Source organism: Castor canadensis, chromosome 7, assembly GCF_047511655.1.
Source record: "Castor canadensis chromosome 7, mCasCan1.hap1v2, whole genome shotgun sequence".
In the NCBI taxonomy this organism is placed as follows: Eukaryota; Metazoa; Chordata; class Mammalia; order Rodentia; family Castoridae; genus Castor; species Castor canadensis.
The window spans coordinates 129,042,110-129,065,927 of NC_133392.1; positions in this window are offsets into that span (position 1 = coordinate 129,042,110).

The window sequence follows — 23,818 nt, forward strand, 5'->3', positions numbered from 1 at the left end:
GTTTATATTGTAATTCTTTCTCTTCACATCAAGTATTTAATTCATTAAGTATAGACAGGTAAATAGGGGAATTGGGTAGAGAGCTAACATTCTTGAAAGCCTTCTAGGAGCTAGGTTATGGAACTAAATGCCTTTGCATAATCTCATTTAATCCCTAGACTAATTCTGAAGATAATATTATCACTAATTTATAAAAGAAAAAACAGGTTGAAAGGGTTTTGTGAACATGGTTAACAAATCTAGAAGAGCAGGTAGTCCTAGTTCAGAAAGCAAAGCCCAACCAAAATCTAATCCTGGCTTAAGAAGTCATTCCTTTGTTTTGTGGCTCAGCTTCTAAAACCTCAGATTTCTCATCTGGGAAAAAAAAAAACCCCTCCACTAGGAGTACATAAGGATAATCCATCCTGCAAAGAACCACATAAGATTGCAAATTGCCTAAAAGAGAATGAGACCCAAATTTTCATTCTTGATATTATTTCATCATCCTTTTTTCTTATGCTTAATATTAACATGTCATCTAAATATTAGGCATGCTTAAAATATATGTGATTTGTATTTAACATTTTAATAAGCAACTCTTTAAATGGTTAACTGGCTCACCTAGAGTTCTATGTTTATGACTTTCTTTTGCTTTAATTCATGGGATTAGGGCCATGTATTTAGGAACCTCTAGGTCTTTGCCCACGTTTAGTTGTTCACTCAGACCAGCATTTATTGTGCTAGGCACTATTTTCACTAGCTTGTTCTTTCCTGTTGGATTTTGAACTTCATGTGAGCAAAAACTGTATTTGTTTTATTCAAAATTATATGCTCAGAACAATGTCAATATTGATGTTTTTGTTAAAGTAAATGAGGAAATAAAAATGAACACACATATGTAGCATGCACAAGGCCCTGGGTTCGATCCCCAGCACTGCAAAAAGAAACAACAAAATTCCTGTCCCTAATGAGCTCACCATCTTGCAGAAGAGACAAAGAAAGTTAAAAATCAATTTGATGACTGCTGTAATTAGGGTGACCATATAATAATTTATTGGTCTGAGAAAAGTTTGATCATAAAAAGGGGCACTGTTAATAATTATGCCAAGATGACAGATATCAACAAGCAAGTTGAATGGCTACCCTAAGTACACAAGGTATTTTGTTCATTCATTTAAAAGTTATTTATTGAGCCCTCTCCTGCAATGTGTTGAAGGAACTACAAGCCATTTGATTTCCCTAGAAATTGATGTATGAAGCATTGAACATCAAAAGACAGGCATAAGTGGACCGAATCATAGTAAGCTTTGTATACTAATCTAGAGAAAGTAGACTGTATCCTAAAGATGATGAGAAAGCCCTATAAGTTTTTAAGGGGTAGAATTTCTGTTTTAAAACAAGCACTAGTTGCTGGGTGGGCAGCGTGGACATAAGAGGCAAGCAGCATGGACATAAGAGGCAGAAAGATTAATTTCAAAGTCTATTACAGGTCTCAGTTGAGAAATAGTAGGCTCCAAACCAAGATACTGGGGCAGTAGGAATGGAGAAGAGGGAACACATTGAAGAGACTTCTAAAAGGTCAAATCAACCGATTTAACCACTTTACTACGGTAGATGAGGGCAGAAGATAGATCTTAAATAGGATTTTATTATTTATAAAACAAGATCTTATCTCTAATGTTCATCAGCAGTAAAGGCTTCTTAACATCGACTTACAGAGTTCCCATAGGTCCAGGGCACATTCCCCCAGGTAGATGGTATACATAAGAAGCCCTATGTCACTCATCAAGCCAGATATTTTTAATTTGTATCATATGCAATGTTCTGCACTAAGATGCAAGTACTTAGAAAGTAAAAGAAATAATTACTGTCTATAAGGACAATCTAAATGAAAAAAATTCAATGCAAAATATCCCATAAATCACAGCAAAATTATATAATGCAAAACTGTAAAAACCTGTAATAATTCACATCACATGTACAGCAAACTCAGGTATCCAAAACACAGTGAAGCAGGAAATAAGCAAAAAGAGTCCCAGAATAGCAAAATAAACATTACAAAATCTATGCACTAAAGTTAACACATTTTACTCCTAGGAGAATTCCACAAGCCTTCACTCAGAGCTGATTTACTCTTTCTTAGGTACAATTCTAATAAGCTTGATTATTTGGCTTTCCCATTTACAGCCGATTGAGATTGTCAAATTAAAAGGGGGCAGCCATTAAAGAGAATAAGATAGACTTGGATGTACTGACATGAAGGATGTCTATTACATACTATCAAGTGAGACAGAAAGCAAGTCAAAGAACAGTATGCGTATCATAATTTGATATTTGTATATAAATATGTATGCACATACAATGGAATCAAAAGGCCTGTAGAGTTATACATTAAGCTTTTACCGATGGTTACACCTAGGGAACAGGAAAGTGAATATGGGTGAGTGTGTGGGAGGCGGGACTAGAATGAAGGGAGGAGTTTGGCCTTTTACTTTATACACTTCTGTTTGTTTCCAATGCACATACACTAGTTTTATATCTTTGATATCCATTACAAAGTATATAAAAGGAGCAAAGGGTAATGTTAGAGCAAGCACACTGACAGAAGTGGTAACTGAGCTATAAGAAGCAAGTACAAAAACTCAAAATCCAGAAGAGAATGGGCTTATTTGATGTGGAGGTAAACAACCCTATCATCAGTGACCCAAGAGGATGTCACAAATTCTAACTCAGCATAATCCTGATACTTTCAGGGATAAGTCACAAAAGAATGCATAATGTTTAATATATTTTACTTATGAGAGCAAGTAAGTATGTAAAAATTCAGAAAAGGAAATTTCCCACCAAAATGATTATTTAAACAGTATATGTTAATGCTTTAGCAAGTAAATTTCAATTGTCTGGAAAATATACTTTTGTGGAACATATCAGTCCCTGAAGATGAGAAGTAAAGGAGAAGTTGCCTTATATAAGAACCGAAGTGATACAGAGGAAGAAATGATCCATAAATTCAACATCCAATAAATATTTATTGTGTGTCTACCAAGTGTCAGTCACAAAGAATACAAAGATAAATTAAATCATAGTCCCTGCCCTACTGGAACTTACAGTGCAGCATCAGAGATGGGTAAGAAAATAAGTACATATGGTACAGTGTGAGTAGTGCTATCATAAAAATTCTGAGAGAAGTGTGGCACAAACACAAAAGAAGGAGGAGCTACTCTACTGGAAGCTATTAGGGAATGAAGCATCAACACAAATGGGTGTTCAAAAAGTAACTATCATGTGAGACAATGTTTATGCTTGGCTAAGAATGGCCATTGTATGGGATGACACTTAAGTTGGGCTTTGAAGAATAAGTAGAGTTTACTAAAGGATAGAAATGAGAAGAGCACTCCAGGATGAGGTATCACATATGCAAAGGCATAGAGATAAGAAAGTTCTTGGTACATTTAGATAATACATCTCAAACTTTTCCAGCAGAAAAGGGTGATGGCAGATGATAGTGCTTAAGGTGGTACCTAAGCTGTTACACACTTGCCACTAGCTTGAAATTTATGTTCCTGTTTTATTTTGAAAAAATGAATGGAAATTTTGCCTTCAACTATACAATTATGCTTTAATATAAAACTATGTTTTAAATTACTTAGCATTTGGGAATACTGATGCTCCAGAAAGATGCACCACATTTATTCAGTACTTTCTCATGTCCCATGTGTAACACTAAATAATACAGGAACATTTATTCCTAATTTGAAAAACAAACGTATAGAAGATTGTGTTAGTTAGCTTTTCATCTCTGTGACAAAAAGCTGAGAAAACAACTTAAGGGAGAAAGGATTTATTTTGGCTCATGGTTTCAGAGGTTCCATTCATGCTTGGCTGGCTCCATTGCTTTTAGGTCTGTAGCAAGGCAGAAATAGCAAGGCAGAGGAAAACTGCTCACCTCATGATAGCCAGGAAGCAGAGAGAGAGAAAGAGAAAGAGTTTGGGGACACAATATACCCTTCAAAGGCATGCCCCTTCCAGGTGACCTACTTTCTCCAACTGGGCCCCACCTCCTAGTTTCCAGCACCTCCCAATTATGCCATCAAATTATGAATCCATCAATGGATAAATTCATTGATTCAATTGAAGTCCTCATGCTCCAATCACTTCCCCTACTTCTGAACATTGTGTTGAGGACAAGCCTTCAACACATGAGTTGCAGTGGCGGTGGGGAGGGGGAAGGGGTGCGTTTTGCATCCAAAACATAACAAAGATGTAGGAGTAGACTGGAAAAATAGGTCAGTGGATTGTGAATGGTCCTGTTTGTCACATTAAGGAACCAGGCCCTCCTAATATTTAGCTTGCTTCTATTCAGAATTTTAAGACTCTGCTCAGGCATGATGTCTTCCAGGAAGCAATCTTCTTTACTCCTCAATCCTGTTGTAGCATCAAATGCATTTATTTACCCACTTACCACATGGTGCTAGAATAGTGTGTTTAGCTTTTAGAATTGTCCACTAGGCTTTGATCTGCTTAAAAGTAGAATTTTTTCATAGTTAATTTGCATGGAACAGACCTAATATTGTAGATAATTGTCTATGTGGAATGAGCTAATGTAAATAAAAGGACATGCTTTAGGATGCATGCCCTGGTCCAGGTGTTAAACTTCTTGAAGGGAGGACTGCTTGCTCACCTTGTGTCCCAAATGCTTAACACTTACCTGAAACACTTCAGTGGGCAATTGATAAACATGTAACATGAATGAGTGGGCAGCCAGAAAAATATTCTCAAGGCAGGAATGACATGATCAAATCAGGAGTTAGAAAAATGGCTTTGATCATCAGCAACACCACCAACAACAGGTGTTGGCGAGGATGTGGGGAAAAAGGAACCCTCTTACACTGTTGGTGGGAATGTAGACTAGTACAACCACTCTGGAAAAAAATTTGGAGGCTACTTAAAAAGCTAGACATTGATCTACCATTTAATCCAGTAATACCACTCTTGGGGATATACCCAAAAGACTGTTACTCCAGAGGCACCTGCACACCCATGTTTATTGCGGCACTATTCACAATAGCCAAGTTATGGAAACAGCCAAGATGCCCCACCACTGACGAATGGATTAAGAAAATGTGGTATCTATACACAATGGAATTCTATGCAGCCATGAAGAAGAACGAAATGTTATCATTCGCAGGTAAATGGATGGAATTGGAGAACATCATTCTGAGTGAGGTTAGCCTGGCCCAAAAGACCAAAAATCGTATGTTCTCCCTTATATGTGGACATTAGATCAAGGGTAAACACAACAAGGGGATTGGACTATGAGCACATGATAAAAGCGAGAGCATACAAGGGAGGGGTGAGGATAGGTAAGACACCTAAAAAACTAGCTAGCATTTGTTGCCCTTAACGCAGAGAAACTAAAGCAGATACCTTAAAAGCAACTGAGGCCAATAGGAAAAGGGGAACAGGTACTAGAGAAAAGGTTAGTTCAAGAAGAATTAACCTAGAAGGTAACACCCACGCACAGGAAATCAATGTGAGTCAATTCCCTGTATAGCTATCCTTATCTCAACCAGCAAAAACCCTTGTTCCTTCCTATTATTGCTTATACTCTCTCTACAACAAAATTAGAAATAAGGGCAAAATAGTTTCTGCTGGGTATTGGGGGGGAGAGGGAGGGGGCGGAGTGGGTGGTAAGGGAGGGGGTGGGGGCAGGGGGGAGAAATGACCCAAGCATTGTATGCACATATGAATAATAAAAGAAAAAAAAAAGAAAAATGGCTTTGGAGGCAATGTTAAAATGTAGATAGGAGAGGGATAAGACTGGAGACAAAGAAATTAGCAGGGAAATAACAACAACAAAAAAGGGACATACAGGGAAAAGAGTGTCTTTTCTTAATTGCTTTCCTAACTGGCTAATTTGATTAGGTGTTTATATTTATTTTACAAGGCTGATTTTTTATTCTCTTAGGATTCTCCAATGAAGGATATTCAGTTATGTCTTCAGGAAGCCTTCCCTGACCCCACCCCCCCACCAGGCTGGTACATCTGGAGGTCATTGAGGGCAGTAACTATGTCTTATTCATCTTAGTATCTCCAATGCCTAGGACATGCCTGCTCAATAAATGTTTGCTGAATGAATGAACACATAAATTGATCTATTAGTATACTGTACTCAAGCTCCGACCAAGACACAGAGGACCTAACGATCCCCAGTGTGCAGGTTTCTGGATACAGGAAACAGAACAAATAAAGCAAGACTGGATCTGGAGGTACACCTATTCCACAGGTAACACAGGGTAAATTTCTCTCTCTGACCCCTCTATCCTCATTCTGAAGAATAACTCTCATTGAGTGAAAATCAATAAAAGTCATTTTAAGGGAAGTAGGTTTAGAAAAAGGCTCTGAAGGAGGAGAAAGGAGGAGGGGAACTTCAAGTTCAACCAATTTGGACTTTTTTTTTTCTAAGAACTTGTAAGCTTCAAACAAAACCCCTTAACAAAATAAAAGGTCTGCTTTTTTACACTCTTTCAAAACAGAATCCCTTCCACACACAGATCACAGTCTTTATTTTTTGATATTTCTAGTTTTATATTCCAAAAAAAGAAATAAATTCACAGAGAAATAATAAATCCTCCATTTTCCGCATTGACACCAAGAAACTTTCAAGAAGCTGTAGGCAGCGCTCAGAGACTTCTAATATAAATGCTGAGACTGATTAGCCAGTGATCTAGCAACAAGTGTATACTGACTGTACACTATGAGCAAGGTCTTAGGAAGAAGCTGTATAAAATGCCTATCCCTCGCCCACAAACAAAACAAGACACCCTTCCCATCTCTAAGCAGCTTGTGAAAATTTGTAGTGTCAACTCATAATCACAAGAAATGTTAAAGAAGACTCAACTCAATTATAATATAGGATAAAACATATCCAGTGAGTAACACAGGTAAACTGTTGAAGACTTTCAAAGGCCAGAGAGATCATCATGGCTTGAGGGGCCCCAATTGCTTTGGGACAAGTTGAGATCTAAGGAGAACATTAAAGGGGAAAAGATTTTAATATTGGATGATGGAAAGTATCACAAGAATAATACCCATGGAATTTTAGGGAATAATTTACTAAAGGATGGCATCATGGAGTGTATTTGCAATGAGAATTATTAAAATTTGAGATAGCTCAAATGGTGGAGTGGCTCAAGTGGTAGAGCACCTGCCTAGCAAGTATGAGGCCCTGAGTTCAAACCCCAGTACTGCCAAAAAAAACAAACAAAAACAAAAACCAAAACCCTGGATATATAGCTTTGCAGTTAAGAATAACTCAAGAGCTGGGTGCCAGTGGCTCAACCCTGTAATCCTAGCCACTCAAGAGGCAGAGATTAGGAGGATCAAGTTCAAAGCCAGCCTGGGCAAATAATTCACAAGACCCTATCTCGAAAATACCCATCACAAAAAAGGGTTGGCAGAATGGATCAAGGTGAAGGCCCTGAGTTCAAGTGCCCCTCTGCCCGCACTGCCCCGTCCCCCACAAAACAAGGAATAATGCAAGACAGATCTGGGTTTGAATCTTGTTTCTACCACTTACTGGTTGAGTGACCTTGACACATTTTACTTCTCTGAAGCTAGTTTCCACAACCTTAAAAAAAATACAGTGTCAGTACAACTATTTCATGAAAGTGATATGAAGATTAAATGAAAGGTACTTATCACAGTTCTTGGCAAATAACAAGCAACCCACAGGTGACTAGACTCTCTCCTGCAAGTGCAGTTTGTGGTCTGAAACTTTTAGGATTGACAAAGAATTGTTTCTATTTAAACAGTGTAGAACAAAACAGAGCTATATACAAAACAGATAGCCAGCCTTTTTGCTTTCACTGCTGATTTCGATTTGGAGCAAGATTTTAGCATGCTTATAGTTTGATTTTGAATCATCCCTCTATCTCCTCCTAAAAATACTCTGAGTCCTGCTTACCTCCACTCTATCCTCAAACTTACTTTGGACAACAGAATGGTTCTGGAGGAAAACAGAACTGTGCAGATTTCAGATTTCTGTTATTTGTATTTATTCATTCATTGACTTAATAAATATTTATTAAGCACCCATTTTGAAAGATTAAAAGCCATCAAGTAGAAACTGTTAAGACTTCCCACCCCTACTTGCACCTGTATCTCTCTTTTCTTGTTCTCTCCTGTGGCAGAGAAAGAGGAAGCCCTCTTCCACCTATGTTTTGGAGTCCTGGCTTTCTTTGGAGGTCTTTGTACCTAACCCATTTCTGTTTTCTGATTCCTTTCTGTTTACCACTTAAACATACTCAAATATCTCTCAGGAAAAAAAAAAAAGAGAAGAAAGGAAAAGATTGCATAGTACTCTATCTGTACCTTCTTTAGCTCTCATGCTCTCTGTCCCTTCTTCTAACCAGCCAAACTTGTGCCAAGTGTCACTTATAGACCCGGCATCTATTCTTACCTCCCACTTTCCAGCTGCATCAAGCTGAATTTTATGCCTGCCATTCCTCAAAAAGTGCTCAAAGATCATCAGTTTTTATTTCTCATTTTACTTGACCATTCCCTCTTCCCAAATGTTTTCTTCCCTTGATTTCTGTGATGTCACATAGTTCTGATGTTCTTCTTTGCTCTCTAGCTGCTCCTTCTTGTCTGCTTTTGGCAGAGCTTCCTTTATGAAGCCATTAAATGTTTCCAGGGTTTTGTTCTAGTGCATACTTTTCTTCCTACTTTGGGCTTTTCCTAAAATGAATGCATTCACTCCCATGGCTTTAGTATCATTGATATACCTAAAATTCTGAAATCTATAGTTCCAGACTTGTATACACAACTACCTACACAAACTTTCCACTGACAAATTTCATTGTTTCTTAAACTGTGCACATCCAAACCTGTATTCGTCATCCTCATCCTCAAATCTGGTCTTCCTTGGTGTTCTTGCCTCAGTTAAGTATTAGCACCAGCTAACCAGTGGCTCAAGACAGAAATTTGAGGATCATCTTCAGCCATTTCATCTTCACCACTCATGGCAAATCAATTACTAATTTTTCATTATGTATCCTCTATATTTCTGAAAAATATCTTTTCCCTATCATCTCTTGTTTAAGATATTGCAATGTCCCCCTTTTGAAAACAGCAAATCTGTTTACATCACTCTTAGTGCTTAAATTATGGCTTTCTATTGGCTCAGGATAAACTCCCATATCCTTAATACAAGACTTGTATGTTCTAAGCTGTACTTATATTTCCAGATTCACTCCCTGTCCCTTTCCCTGCTTCTCTCTCCTCTCTAGCCACATTGGTCTTTTCTAAGTGCCTCAATATGTATCATACAGTCTCCCACCTCAAGGTCTTGCCATTTTCTCCTCTCCTATCAATCTCTACTGGTCACCTAACTACTCTTGTTCATTCATCTTTTGGGGTTTCAGCTTACCTGTTCTTGAATAGGAAGTATAATTAGTTAGTTCCCCATTTATATGTTCACAAATGCCCCATTCTTTCTTCTTCATAACACTCCTCATTTTTAAATTGTCTGCTTTCCCTAATAGTCTATAAACTCCAAGAAGACAGAGGCCATGTCTGTCTTCTTAATCAATGCATTCCTGCTGCATCGCATAGTGTCTAGCAAATAGTAGGTAATAAGATATTTTTACATTAATTCATATGATCAGCCGCAAATTAACTTCATCTTTGTTTCTGCAAAGCCATCCTTGAACTGCCCAAGCAGAGTTGACAACTTCCATGTTCATGTCACTACTATACCGAAGGCTCTATTTTTGCAATTAATATACTGTATTGCAATTATTTGTTTACAAGTTTAACTCTCATTCTAAAATATGACGTTCTTGTATAACAGATTTTATCTTATTTGTTTTTTATTTCTGTCACAATGTTAATGTAAATAAAGCTTTATAGAATGGAATTGGCAAATTCTGACAACTGACCAGGTATGAGACCTTAAAGAACATGAAAAGACAAAGATAAACTGTGAAATATAGTCTGGCCTTTGACAGAAATGAGAAGTTGCTACAGGAGGTGATTTAGAAAGTAAATATATACAGTTCCAAGCATAGGTATTGATAGTAGGGATGACAGAGGGGAGAATTTATACTCAGTGAGAAGGTCAGTAGTGCAATGGGATCCTAAAAGGGGCACCATGATAGTAATTCCCAAGGTAGGGAACAGTATGCTGTAGCTAGAAGACAATGACAGGATACACTCAAATTTGCCTGGGACATTCTCAGTTAACACCTACTGTCATAACATAATAACTGATGGTGCCTATTCCCTTACATTCTCAAAAATGTCTAGATAAGTTACATGGTCAGCCTATAGAAAATCACATGAATTTGGAAAAGTTGAGTGGTTTAAGGAAAAGGAAGCAGATGCTGGTGGCTCACACCTGTAAATCCTAGCTACTTGGGAGACTGAGATTAGGAGGATCATGGTTCAAGGCCAGCCTGGGCAAATAAGTTTGTAAGACCTCCCTCTCCAAAACAACCAGAGCAAAATAGACTGGAGGTCTGGCTCAAGCATTAAGTTTAAAGCCCAGTCTCACCAAAAAAAAAAAAAAAAAAAAAAAAAAAAGCAAAAAAAGCAAAAAATTAGAATGACTGAAGTTGAAGGGACGTGAAATGAATGATATTTTATAAAGAGATAACTATGAAATGAAACCAGTATTCTTCCAGCTGCTTGTAAGTAAGTGGTTTACTTAACCTTTCACCCCCCACCCCCAAAAAAAGAGACCTGATAGGTAGGCAATTTCATCCATAGTTTATAGAAAATTGAAGCTCAAATCAAGTAGCCTGCTCAAAAAGTTAGCATATCTAAAAAAGTAAAACTAACTAGATATAAATAAATAATTGAAAAAAAAAAGAGGGAAACACTTGGAAGTCACTGAGAAGTCCCTTCTCTGACAATTGCAAGTGTTTTGAGTAGGAAGAGAAAACAAGATATCAGTCTGGCACCTTCCTCACAACATTAGGACAAACCACCACTACCAAGCTCCTTCACTGTAACTTATAAAATCAGTGCCCACCCTTTTCTGCAGTAGCAAGCTTCATTGTGAACCAACTTTCTTTTCCCAAGAGAGGAGTAATTTCAGGAAGTAACTTGAGCAAGATGGAAAATATATACTTCCATGCCAGGACACATTTAGCTTCAAAACAAGCCTGTAGTAGAAAAAAATAAAATATTCAGGGGTGAAAGTAAGTTAATCTTGACTATAATTGATATCAGGTAACATTTCAATGCCATACACACACACACACACACACACACACACACACACAAAACCAAGCAGAAAAGGAGACTAACCTTAGGAAAGCCCCAAAACCTGTGTGTAGAAATGAAAATTGCTCTAAAAGTAGAAATGAAACAGTAGCATGACACAATGAAAGGATGCGTACAAGGAGCCATGTAGGACAAAGTAACAAACATTTCTTGGGAGTAACTTAACAGTTTTAAGTTGGAAAATGGGTGGACTCTTGTGATGATTCCTTCAAAGTGAGTGAAAATTGCATTTTAGCAGTAAATATCCTTCAATCTTTCCCAAGAGCTAAATAAGGTCTCTTTACTATGCAATAATACTAGTCTCACTTTTTACTGCCTCCCTCACTGAAGGAGGCCTAATAAGCAATTATACTTCAGTTCTACTGCATCTTTCCCTCCCTTTCTTTTGAAGACTAGAAAGAGATGAACGCAGCAGCACATATGCAGTTATAACTTCACTTTATGGCAATCAGCGTTAAGAAGCACTTTGTAAAAATGTACCACATTTAAGAATGCCTTTGGTGCACCTGTCTTTCCATGGAACAGCATAGGCCAGTAAAAAGGAAAAAGCTCTAGGGATGGGGTCATGGCTTAAGTGGTAGAGTGACTGCCTAGCAAGCTTGAGTGTCTGAGTTCAAACACCAACAAAGAATAAGCTCTATAAGTAAGAAATCAAGGCATTCACTGGTTGTGGAACTTAGGCAAATCATATACTTTATTATTCTGATAGTCATTTTGCAAGGAATTTTTTGGTGACAAATTCTAAATAAAAGTGAGGTGGGTATTATTAAGAAATGTTTTTTATATATTAAATACTCTCTCTTTCTCTCTCTCTCTTCTTTTTTGGTTGTGCTGGGGATTGAACTCAGCTTTATGTATGCTAGGCATACATACTACTACTAACCCTACTACCAAGTTACATGCCCAGACTTAAATATATTTTTGAATCATAAAATCAGGTAAATAAGTAAGTTTTCCTTTTTTTTTGAGAAAGGGTTTCACTATTTAGCCCAGGCTGGCCTCAAGCTCAAGATCCTTCTGCCTCAGGCTCCAAGTACTGGGATTATAGACATGTCCAACTCCTTTCCTCTTTTTTGTAATAATAATCTAACATTTTATTGAGTAAAGATTTGTAAAGTTTAAGCATTTGAAGAACTGCTAGAGGTCAAAATAAAGTTTGTATTTAAGTAATAATTTGAATTATATGACCTCTTCTTAATTTTCATGCTAGAAATCAATGAATAAACATTTAATTACTAAGTTGTGTGAGGGAGTAAAACAAAGACAGTTTGGATTATAAGAAGCATCTCAATTTGAGAGCTGCTAAAATGGGGGGAAGTGGGCTTGATTATACATAGGTTAAAAAAAAAAGAACTTTCACAGTGAGAAAATAATGGAATGTATCCATAAAAAGAAGCAAATATTAGAGACAAGAAGGTTCTCGGGAATTCAGTGCAGCAAGAAGTTAGAAGGAGCTGAGGCTGATGAGGGAGCTGTGCTATATAAGTTACTGGCCTGGTTTGCTAAGGCATTTTCTATTGATTCTATAAGATGTTCACAAGAAAAGGGCAAATTAAAAATTAAGCTTTGTACTTTTCTTCCTTAAATGTGACAACTTTCAGCTTGTTATGACTTCTGAATTCTATCCTTATACCAACTTAAAATCATTTTTTGTATTGAAGTTTAACTTAATAAAAATAATTACTTAAAGATTAAGCAAATAATGCTAAAATAAGAATGAAATCTGGGGGAAATGGCCCAATTGTTTACATTTTTAACTTGCAAAAACAAGTGAAAAGCATTTTGAAATAGTAGTTTATGCATTGTTTCTATACTAAGAGAGGAGAAATGAAAATTGTGCTATAATAGAAACAAGAAATTTTAAAGTATATCTGTGCCTATAGATTGAAGCTCAAAATTCCTGGGCCATTCTTAAGTCCCTCCTTTCTCATACTATCCAAACACCAAAAGCATACATATAAAGGTCTCCAACCCCTGATTAAACAGGAGACCGACTGGGCAACAGTGGCTCAGGCCTGTAATCCTAGCCACTCAGGAGGCAGTGATCAGGAGGATTGCAGTTCAAAGCCAGGCCAGACAAATAGTTCCCAAGACCCTATCTCAAAAACACCTAACACAAAAAGAGCTGGTGAAGTGGCTCCTCAAAGTGTAGGCTCTGAGTTCAAACCTTAGTACCACAAAACAAACAAACAACCACCACAACAACAAAAAACAGGACACCAGTAGATAGTGACTTACCTGGGGCCGCTGTTCACCCTTTTCCTGGAAGCCTTGATCCTTAAGCCTCCCTGCTCCCTGTGACCATCGTCTGCTGGGTCTCCTATGATTACTTGTACCTTTGCATGAAAAGAAATGTTTGCAGGACTTTCCAGATCACAGCTGACTTTCTTTAAGCCCTGTGTCCACTGATTTCCAAGGGTTGGTTAGAACTAAACCTGACAAGCTTCATTCCTATTTTCATAGGTCCCAAGTCCCAAATATGAGTGCTTTCTCTCTTCCCATATTTGTCCTCTGTGGTACTATCATTCCTAAAATGCTCCATATTTTCTTAAGTCCAATTCAATCCTCTCTCTTCTCTCTGCCAAAAGCTTCCATTTGTTTTTGAATTCAACACCCCTAACACCATGTCCTCAAATACTTCCCTGACTATTCCTTCCATCTCTTACCATATTTAAACTTGGCTCTGTCTACACCACTTTTTCTCAGCTACCTCAGGAGAAGTCTGCTCATCTTCTCACAACTACATAGTATCAGGAACTGAGGATATGTCTCATGCTACTTAGAGTTCACTGCTTCTCCACTCTTTTGTAAAAATCCTTGCTACCCTTTCCCTCATTGGTCACTGTACTCTAACTATCCCTTTCCCCTTGCTTCTTATTGCTCACAGTAGACACTGACATTTGAATTAGTAGATGAGTGCTAGAGTTTGGATCTAGAATGTTTCTCCAAAGCTTTGGCCTTTGTGTTAAAGATTTAACTCCAGCTTGGTGCTATTGGAAAGTTGTGGAACCTTTAAAAGGTGGGCTTAATGGAACGAACTTCAGGAGTATACCCTTGAAGGAGATATTGGGACTCCAGCCCCTTGTTGTCTCTCTCTTTGCTTCCTACCACCATGAGGTGTGCAGCTTCCTCTGTGCCATGCTCTTGCACCATGATGTGCTTTTGGGTGCAGGCCCCAAAGCAGGCAAACCAACCATTAACTGAAACTTCTGAAACTATGAGCCAACATAAACTTTATAAGTTGATTTATCTCAGGTATTTGTTATAATAAAAGAAAACAGACTAATGTACTAAATAACAAGATCTGTCCTCACCAATGTGGGTGGGCATTGAGGACCTGGATAGAACAAAAAGGTGGAGGAAGAGAGAATTTTCTCTCATTCATTGAGATGGGAACTCCATCTACTCCTGCCCTCACATATCAGAATTTTTGAATTCCAGGTTTTCGGGCCTTGGAACTCCAGGATATATAATAGTGGCCCTTCCAGTTCTCTGGTCTTTGGACTCAGACTGAATTACATCACCAGCTTTCCTGGTTCTCCGGTTTACAGAGGGAATAACTTGGACTTCTTAGCTCTATAATCACATGAATCAATTCTCATAATAAATTCTCTCATATATCCATGTATGTCCTATTGGTTCTGTTCCTCTGGAGAACCTAATATACCCTGCCAATCTATTTTCCACATTGAAAACAGATACTCCCCTCACCGCGCCATCCGTGAGTGTGTGTGTGCGCATGTGTGTGCAAATTATGTGCAAATCTGGTTTTGTCACCACTTGATGTGAGGATTAAACTAGATTATGAATATAAAGGATTTAGTAAGTGCTTGGCACATGATAGTCACCAAATGCAAATCAGTGAACATATATTGAATAATTCAGCAAATGATTTTGTAATAACTAGCTAGTCATTAATATATAAAGCTCTATCCCTACCTCACTCCTCAAAGGGGGAAAAATATAAAAATATTGAAGAAAATATGGCTAAACATTTGTATAATTTTGGATATGAAGAAAGCCTTTCAAAACATTCCCAAGAGGGCTGGTAGAGTGGCTCAAATGGTAGTGCGACCTTGCAAGCACAAGGTCCTGAGTTCAAACCCCAGTTCTGCCAAAAAACAAACAAACAACAACAACAACAAAAAACACTACACATTCCCAAGGACTGGGGGTGTGGCTTACTTATACAGAGCTTGCATAATGAGGCCCTGGGTTTGATCCTAGCACCACAAAAACACCAACACAAAATAAGCAAACAAACTAAAAACCTGTCCCAAAAGCCAGAAGACATAAAATGTAAGAACAAAAGACAAATAACAAATAGAGAAAATCATTATAATATTTAATTTAAAAGAACTAATAACATATCTAACTAGCTCTTATAGATCAACAAGATTAGCAACCCAATAGAAAAAGGTCAAAATGCATATGTAGACAATTCACAAAATATAAACTTCAAATGGCTAATAGAGGAAATCATGATAATATAAGGAAAAATATGAATAAAACAATGAGCTGTTATATTTTACCTATATATTGACAAAATTAGGGAAATTGACTAAGCTCACTGTAAGGAAATGCACAATCACTTGAACATTCGGTTGTGGTATAAATTTGTTAACTTCCTGGCAACAGTTTGGTGGGAGTAGCACAATATAAAATGTGTGTACCTCTCATACTTTTTTTTTTTTTTGCAATACTGGGGCTTGAACTCAGGGACTCATGTCTGCTAGACAGGCACTCTACCACTTGAGTCACTCCTCCAGCCCTTTGTGTGTACCTCTTAGTATACCAATTTCACTTCCAGAAATTTACTCCAAAGACATCACTTAGTTAAAAAAATAAAAAAGATGTATGACAAGAATGTTCACTGCATAATGTATAACAAGATTGGAAATAAATATCTACCCAAACAACAATAATCTTCTTTGACTCATTCTTGATGCTTGGAATACAGAAATTTAAAAAGAGAGACAATATCCTTTCTGTCTTAGGGCTTGTATTTCAAGAGTCAGAGACATTAAATAAGTAAATGCTTTGAAGATATAAAAAGACCTCCTCAGAGGTGCTAGAATAACTAGAGCAGGGGTAGCCTTACACAGGGTCCAAAAAAGCTTCCCTGAGGAGGGGATATATGAAGTGGGATTTGTTTTCCCCTAAAAGCTACAGTTTGAGAATAGACTTCTTTTACATATCTGCTAGCCCCAATATTATATAAAACACTCTTCTGAGAATACTAAACCAAGAATATTATATCTGCTTAAGTTGTCATTTACATATGCAAGCCAAAGATAGGCATTTACAAATAAGCAAGAATTTAGAGAGTAAAGAATATATGATACCTTCCTGGGGGAAATAATACTTAAGATGAAATCAAATCAACCAAGAGATGATGAAGATACTGGAGCAAAAGAACTAAGGCAACACTCACCATCAAAAAAACGATTCAGCAATGACTTCAAGGTTCTGAGGGGAAGAAAATGAAACTCATGAATCTTATTCCTAGACAAATTGTCCTTCAAGTACAATAACAAGACACACATTTGGAAAAATATCTTTAAGGGATCTTCTAAAAGAAGCAGTACTAATGTATATTCCATCAACAATTGTATTAAAGACTATCAATTTTTCAATTAAATAGTAATGACAGATTGGATACTTGTGTCATCCCACCCACCACCAATTATATGTTGAAATTCAAATCCTCAATGCAATAGTACTAGAGATGGGGCCTTTGGGAAGTAATTAGGTCACTTATAAAGGAGACCCTAGAGATACAGTGAGAAGTCAGTGTCTGCAACCTAAGCTGCTGGTCTGCACCTCTGTTGTCTGCAGGCCCTCACTAGAACCTAACCAAGCTGGCACTCTGATCTCAGACTTCCAGCCTTGCAAACTGTGAGAAATAAATTCGTAAAGTTTATAAGCCGGTCAGTCTATGGTACTTGTTGTTGTTTTAATAAGATAGGGTATTGCTATCGGATCAGGTTTAGCCCTCTTGAACTCTCCATGTAGCCCAGACTAGCCAGGCTCATTGATCTTCCTGCCTCAGCCTTATGAGTGCTGGGATTACAGCGGTGAGTCACTGTACACAGCTACGATAGTACTTTGTTATAGCAGCCCAAACTTGGACACTCTCATTTGTATCTTAAAAACTATAATAATCTTATGGAAAGGGTATATTACTGCTATTTTAATTGCATTTCCTTAGTTAAAAGTAAACTTGAACTATTTTTCAAATGTATTTAACATATTAATATCGAACATATTTTCTGCAACTTTCCTAATTCATATCCTTTGACCATTTTTTTGGGGGGGAGTTGCTATTTCCTTATTCATTATTAGGTTCTCTTCATATATTGTAACTATTATTCCTTTATTTATTACATGTGTTGCAAAAATGTCATCTCAGTCACCATTGTCTTTCAAATTTGTTTATAGTAATTTTTATTCTATACTTTAAATTTAAATTTTTTATTTTGCTTAACTTCTAGATTTTATGTCTTATTTAAAAGGACCATTTCAACCACAAGTTTTTTTGTTTTGTTTTGTTTTTTGGCAGTAGTAGGGCTTGAACTCAGAACCTCATGCTTGATAGCAGGCACTCTACCACTTGAGTCACTCCACCAGCCCTTCTCTGTGTTGAGTATTTTCAAGATAGGGTCCTGTAAACTATTTACCTGGGCTGGCTTAGAACCACGATCCTCCTGATCTCTGACTCCTGAGCAGCTAGGATTACAGGTGCGGGCCACCAGCACTCAGCTCAATCACAAGATTTTTAAAATGTCCTCCTATTCCTATTCTTCTTCTGGTCTCTAATTTCATCTTTTTCACTTAAAATTTTGCTTAATTATCCAATTCACATAAGATTATGAAATTTAGACTATCTGACTCACAAAGAACAATTTCAAGTGTAAACCAGAATACCAGTTGGCTTAATTATATAAATTATAATAAATGTATAATTTTCTATTGACCAGAATGCTTGAGCCCTTGTCAAAGGCACCCCATCTCAATTAGTAGGCACATGAGAAGCACAATTAATTAGAGCAGTACCCTGATGGTGTTTTAAGAAGTAGTAATAAAAATAGAATATTTCATCTTGGAGATCAAAGATGAAAAGAATGCTGGTGCCTTACCTACAGAAGTATAATCTATCTGGGACAGGGCATCTCATCATCCAGAGGAAATAGATAGCACTGAAGACCCAAGATTGAAATCCTCAAGCTCCCTCCCTATTTCCAATATCTTTCTGCCATGGACGGTGCTTGATGCATTCAGCTAAAGTTATCTCTTTGGCTTGCCTCTATTCCAAGTAGCATTTCAGACCATATTGAAGCTTTCTTTCCTTGGATATGTTAATACCTTTGATTAGTAGTCAAATAGCAGTTCCCAACGGCCTTGGAGACTGGGCTCCTTTCATCACCTGTTAATTAAGTTAAATTCTCTCAAGGACAACTTTATTGGTGACTTGTAAGTACATACTTCAACAGTTTCAGACTAATTTGAAGGAAAAAATTACTAAACAATACAAGACAATATGTAACAGATGAAAAGTTGACAATACAAGAGAATTATTGGAGGCTTTTAGGCCTGGGAATGAATGATGAAAGTGATGAGGAAGACTAGTTTGTCAGTCACATGCTGGTAGAAGCTAGAGTCAGGGAACAGTGGGGGACAATGAATGTAGGGAGGCAGAAAGCTATTACAGTCATCTAGACAGGGCTAGCTCCAAATTCTAGACCAAGGGTCTAAAACAAATTCATTAGCCTTTAGTCAGAAGGCTGGCATAGAGGTATTCAATGAATGTTTGTTAAGTAGTTAATTTCAATTAGCATAGCAATTTTCAAGCAAATTGCTAGTTTCAGGGACTTAAAAAAATTGTGCCAAAATATTGCAATATATACTCAGGGAAGAATTTATCATAATGTATGTAAATCCATACTTTAAATACTCTTCTTAATAATTTCAAAACATTTTGTTGACTTCTTATCAGATCTGATTAGCTTGTAGCAGTTTTTATCTGATAATTTGCTTAGGAACTCCTTTTAGGAGTAGAAGTGATTATTTGTGCTTACTTTTTTGTCATTGTTGTGCAGGAATCTTTTTTGTTGTTGTTGGTTGTATCAGGGTTTGAACTCAGGGCCTTGTGCTTGCTAAGCAAGTGCTTTCTTTATCAATCAAGCCACATCCCCAGCCCTTTTTGGCTTTAGTTATTTTTCAGGTAGGGTCTCCAACTTTTGCCCAGGGTTGGCCTCAATCACAATCCTCCTAACCTACAGCTTTCCATATAGCTGAGATCACAGGCACACACCATCATGCACAGCTTATTTGTTGAGATGGTGTCTTGCTAATTTTTTGCTCAGGCTGGCCTCCAACCATTATCCCCCTGATCTCTGCACCCTGAGTAGCTGGAATTACAAACAAGAGCCAACACTAATGGAGGCAGCTTTTTAAATCATCTGTCCATTTATGAAGATGTTTAGGTAAGACTAGTTAGGGTAACCAGCAAATCACTTCATTGGGCACATGTTAACTGCAATACGTTCTAAGCACCACTGTCAATCCTTGTTTAGGTCCTTTTAGAGCTCAGTAAAAAAAAAAAAATACTCCAAAATATGCCGTTTTGGACTTGAAACTGAGAGTACTCGGGGAACAGCAAATTCAGAAAAGGACTTTCTCTAACTTTCCTTATTTACTTAAAGGTCCAGATCCACCAAGAAGAACACAATTATTGTTAATTTTTTTTTTTTTGCGGAACTGGAAGTTGAACTCAGGGCCTTACTATTATTAGGTAGGTGCTCTACCACTTAAGTCACTCTACCAGCTCTGTCTTCAAATCTTCTTACTGAAATTTCATTAACCAAGAAGGGCAACAACTTACATCACAGAGGAAGGAGACTGAAAATCAAAGGCCCAAAGGAGCGTTATCTGTTCTCTGGGTTCATTCTCTCCCCTACAAGTCATTTACTACCCCGCTAAAATTGCCTATGGCCCCTTCACTTTACTCTCCCCTACGAAGAGGGTATTTGAGCCTCAACCACTTGACTCTGAGATTTATACTTTGTATGGCTTTCATATACATCTGCATGTTAGTAGATGTGTATGCTCTTCTCCTGTTAGGCTGCCTACTGTCAGTTTGTTTCAGCATAGTTGATTACTACACCTTTAATGGGAAAGTTTGAATTTCCCCTCAGGATGCATCATGTCCTTTACATGACAGATAACCAAATGACCTACAAAGAGAGAGTGCTTGTCTCAAGGTGTATATTAAATATCAATAAAACCCAATCTCTTCTTTTTTTATATTAGAAATACGTATAAATTATAGTTCTAGCATTGTCTCTTACCTAAGGAGTCATCTTTGAAGATTTCTAGACTAGAGTATTGCTTCAAGTAACACGGTTATAAGTCTCCTACTTGGCATCCTGCTTCTTAATCCAGGAGCAGACTCTTTCCTGGAAGTGCTGTTCCAAGGAAGAAGTGTGCTTACCCCTGGCTAGGTCTTTCTGCTCACTGGCATGGTGGGTGAGCTACTCTGAGTATGGGGTGAGGAGTAGCTGGGGTTTAGCATGGTCTTTCTCAGTTTTAAGGCTCCAAAGCCTATAAGCATCATAGACAAACCCCAAAACTCAGCTTTGCTCCCTCATTTTCCTTGTGGGTACTACAAGAAGAAGCAGAATATCAAGTGGATTTGTTGATGGAAGAGGCTTTCAGAGGAGTCTTGTGAGAGGCCCTTGTTTCACTGATTTGGGAGCCTGTGGGCCCAAGATCTAGCAGGTTCCTTCACATGTCTGAATCATTCCTACCCCATTACCTCTCTGACTCAGGGCAAGAACCTGGATGTCCCTTCCCTTGGTGTGGCCACTGTTTGGAGCCTCTAGGATGCTGAGAGCCTGGAAGACAGGAGGGTGGAAGGAGGTTGATCCCACCATCCCAGCAGCCAGCTGATTTGTCCAGGGAGTGATAGTCCAGCTCCAGGGAGTGCTGCTGAAGCCTTATGCTCCAGAGGCTGTAGGGGTGCATGCCTACCCACTCAAAATACTGACACTACCCTCCACAGGTGCCCCAAAATGTGTGTGGAAAAGCAGAAGTAACCATGCTGTTGGTTTTAAGGTCTGGTCCATTCAAAGGGGATGTTAGGTAGCTCCAATCTCCAACTCAATGCATACCAAAAGGCAGAGGGTCTTTGATCACCCTTTTCTTCCTTGGAGGTAGAATTATCTTGACTTATTAGGAATCTCAACACCATACCACATACACCACTCATAGCCTAAATAAATCTTGAATCCTTCTCCCTATCTTCCTCACTTTAAATAACTTGGAAATACACTCCCAAATGCCAGTGTGAGTTCCAAAGGCAACCCTCAGGCCCTCCCAAATCTTTCCCAATAAATAACCCTTAATGAGCACTTAGCATGTGGTAAATATTATATATGGAATAGTTCATTAAATCCTAATGCAAGTCTGTGAGGTAGATGCTATAGTCATTCATATCTTATAGATCAAGAAACTGAGTCAGAGGCTGTCAGAGTGACTCAAATGGTAGAGAGCCTGCCAAGCAAACATGAGGCCCTGAATTCAAACCCCAGTACTGCAAAAAAAAAAAAAAAGGAAACTGAGTCAGGAGAAGCTAATGCCTTTGCATGAGTTCACCAGCTGGTTGACAGTAAAGCTGGCAGTTGAACCCAAGCAATTCTGTTTCAGAGTTCTGCTCTTAACCACTACACTATGCACTATTATAAACTTTATATAGAAAATTGCTGTTTCCTTAATTGTCATAAAGTATGACTAAAAATATTAGGAAGCTTTATTGATCTGTATCATACAAGCTATACAAATGATTGTTAAGGTAAGTCTTCCCAGTCACATTACTGCTGCCCTAAAGACCTTCCTACATGGAAATTTTGGAACTACTGCTACAAATGCCCTTCATTTTGATCCTCTAGGCCCTTGGGATCCCCATGGACACCTTCATTGGTGGTCTTGTCTGCTTTCATTGATATTCCTTCACACTCCTTAAGCGAACACCTGCAGTGTTCACTAGCTGAATGTTTACTCCTCTTTCTGGAAGGAAGATGAAAGCAGGCAAGGAGAGCTGGGTACACAGACATCCATCAACTGAGCTTTTGATCTCTCTCTGCCTGGGAAGCAGATTTCACACCGAAGCCAACTGCAACAAGTTTTACTAGTGAGGTTTCCTATACTGTCCAATCCAGTCTGGAATGGAATCTGCACAGTGGTGAGCTTCCTCAATGCCTTGCTCCCCAAGGGGCTAGGGCTTGCTCTGATATGGAGGCAGTGAACATTCTGCAAGTGCTTCAGCAGGAGATACAGTCAATTCCTGTTGCAGCTTGAACAGCAGCAGGCTCAGTGTCCCTACTTGGAGCTACAGCCAGCATGACAGGAGAGAGACTTGCTGGACACCAAAGCCAGTCCTACCTAGGGCTACCACCTTGAGTTCTTGAATTCTAATGTAGGATTGGGTAAATAATGGGAACACATAGCTCTCTGAGGTAAAAGGGATTCTGTGAACAGATGAGGGGGCTTCTTGGGGGAGATGGCAGGCAGCAGCTAGAGCAGAAGAAAAGCAGTCAGTGAAGGCAAGAAGAGCAGGGGACCAGCTGTGGCAGGGCCCAGACAGCTGGTTGGCCAGAAGAAACCATTTAGGATGTCATTTGGAGCCCGAAATGTGCCCTCAGCAGAGTAAGTTATTACAATGCCCTTGCAAATATAAAGTGCTGTACAAACACTAAATCTAGAATGGCTAATAATTTTGTTATGTTAAAGCATTCGTGTCAGGTAATTAATGTACTCATTGTGATCATTTAATTTTATGGCAGGTAGTGTAGGGCTGGACAGAAATAGGGCTCTTTGGCCCACAGTCCTCTCATTTCTCCTTAGATAAACCAGCAACATGTTCTCCCTTGTCTGCTGCACCAAGGTCTTGCTGGAGGGAGCTGCTGTGGGGGATTCAGTGCCCAGAACTCAGGCCTCCACACTGGAGGATTTCATTTTCTTTGGCCCCTGGTGTCTAGAGGCCCTGGTGCCCCCTGGTGGTGCTAGAGGCACTACCATTTCCTCAAGGAAATTCATACCCCAATTAGTGGGGAAAGAGAAAATTGGTCTCATGTATACAAACTTTTCACTTGACAAGTGTGCCTCAGTGCCCCAGCTGCTGTAGACAGCAAAGAGGTGCTGGTGCTGCCATGAGGTGCTCGTAGGCTGGCAAGCCGGGTAGAGGGCTTTGTTGCAGTAGAACGCATGGAAGGAACCTGGAGGCCTGGCCACTCTACTCCAGAAAGCTCTGAAGGGAAGCTCTTTAGGCTCCTGCCCCCAGTGCAGACCACCATAGTGCTCTCCTTGTTCTTTGCCTTATCTGCTGAGGGTCCTGCTTGCAGTAGGAACACTATCTTCCCTCTGCTCTATTTCTTCTCCTTGCCCATTACCCATCTGTCTCAACATACCCCAAGCTAAATCATCCACTCTCATTCTTTCCCCCACAATCGAGAGCCCTTCCTGTTGAAGGAGGTCCTAGAGAAGAACCTCA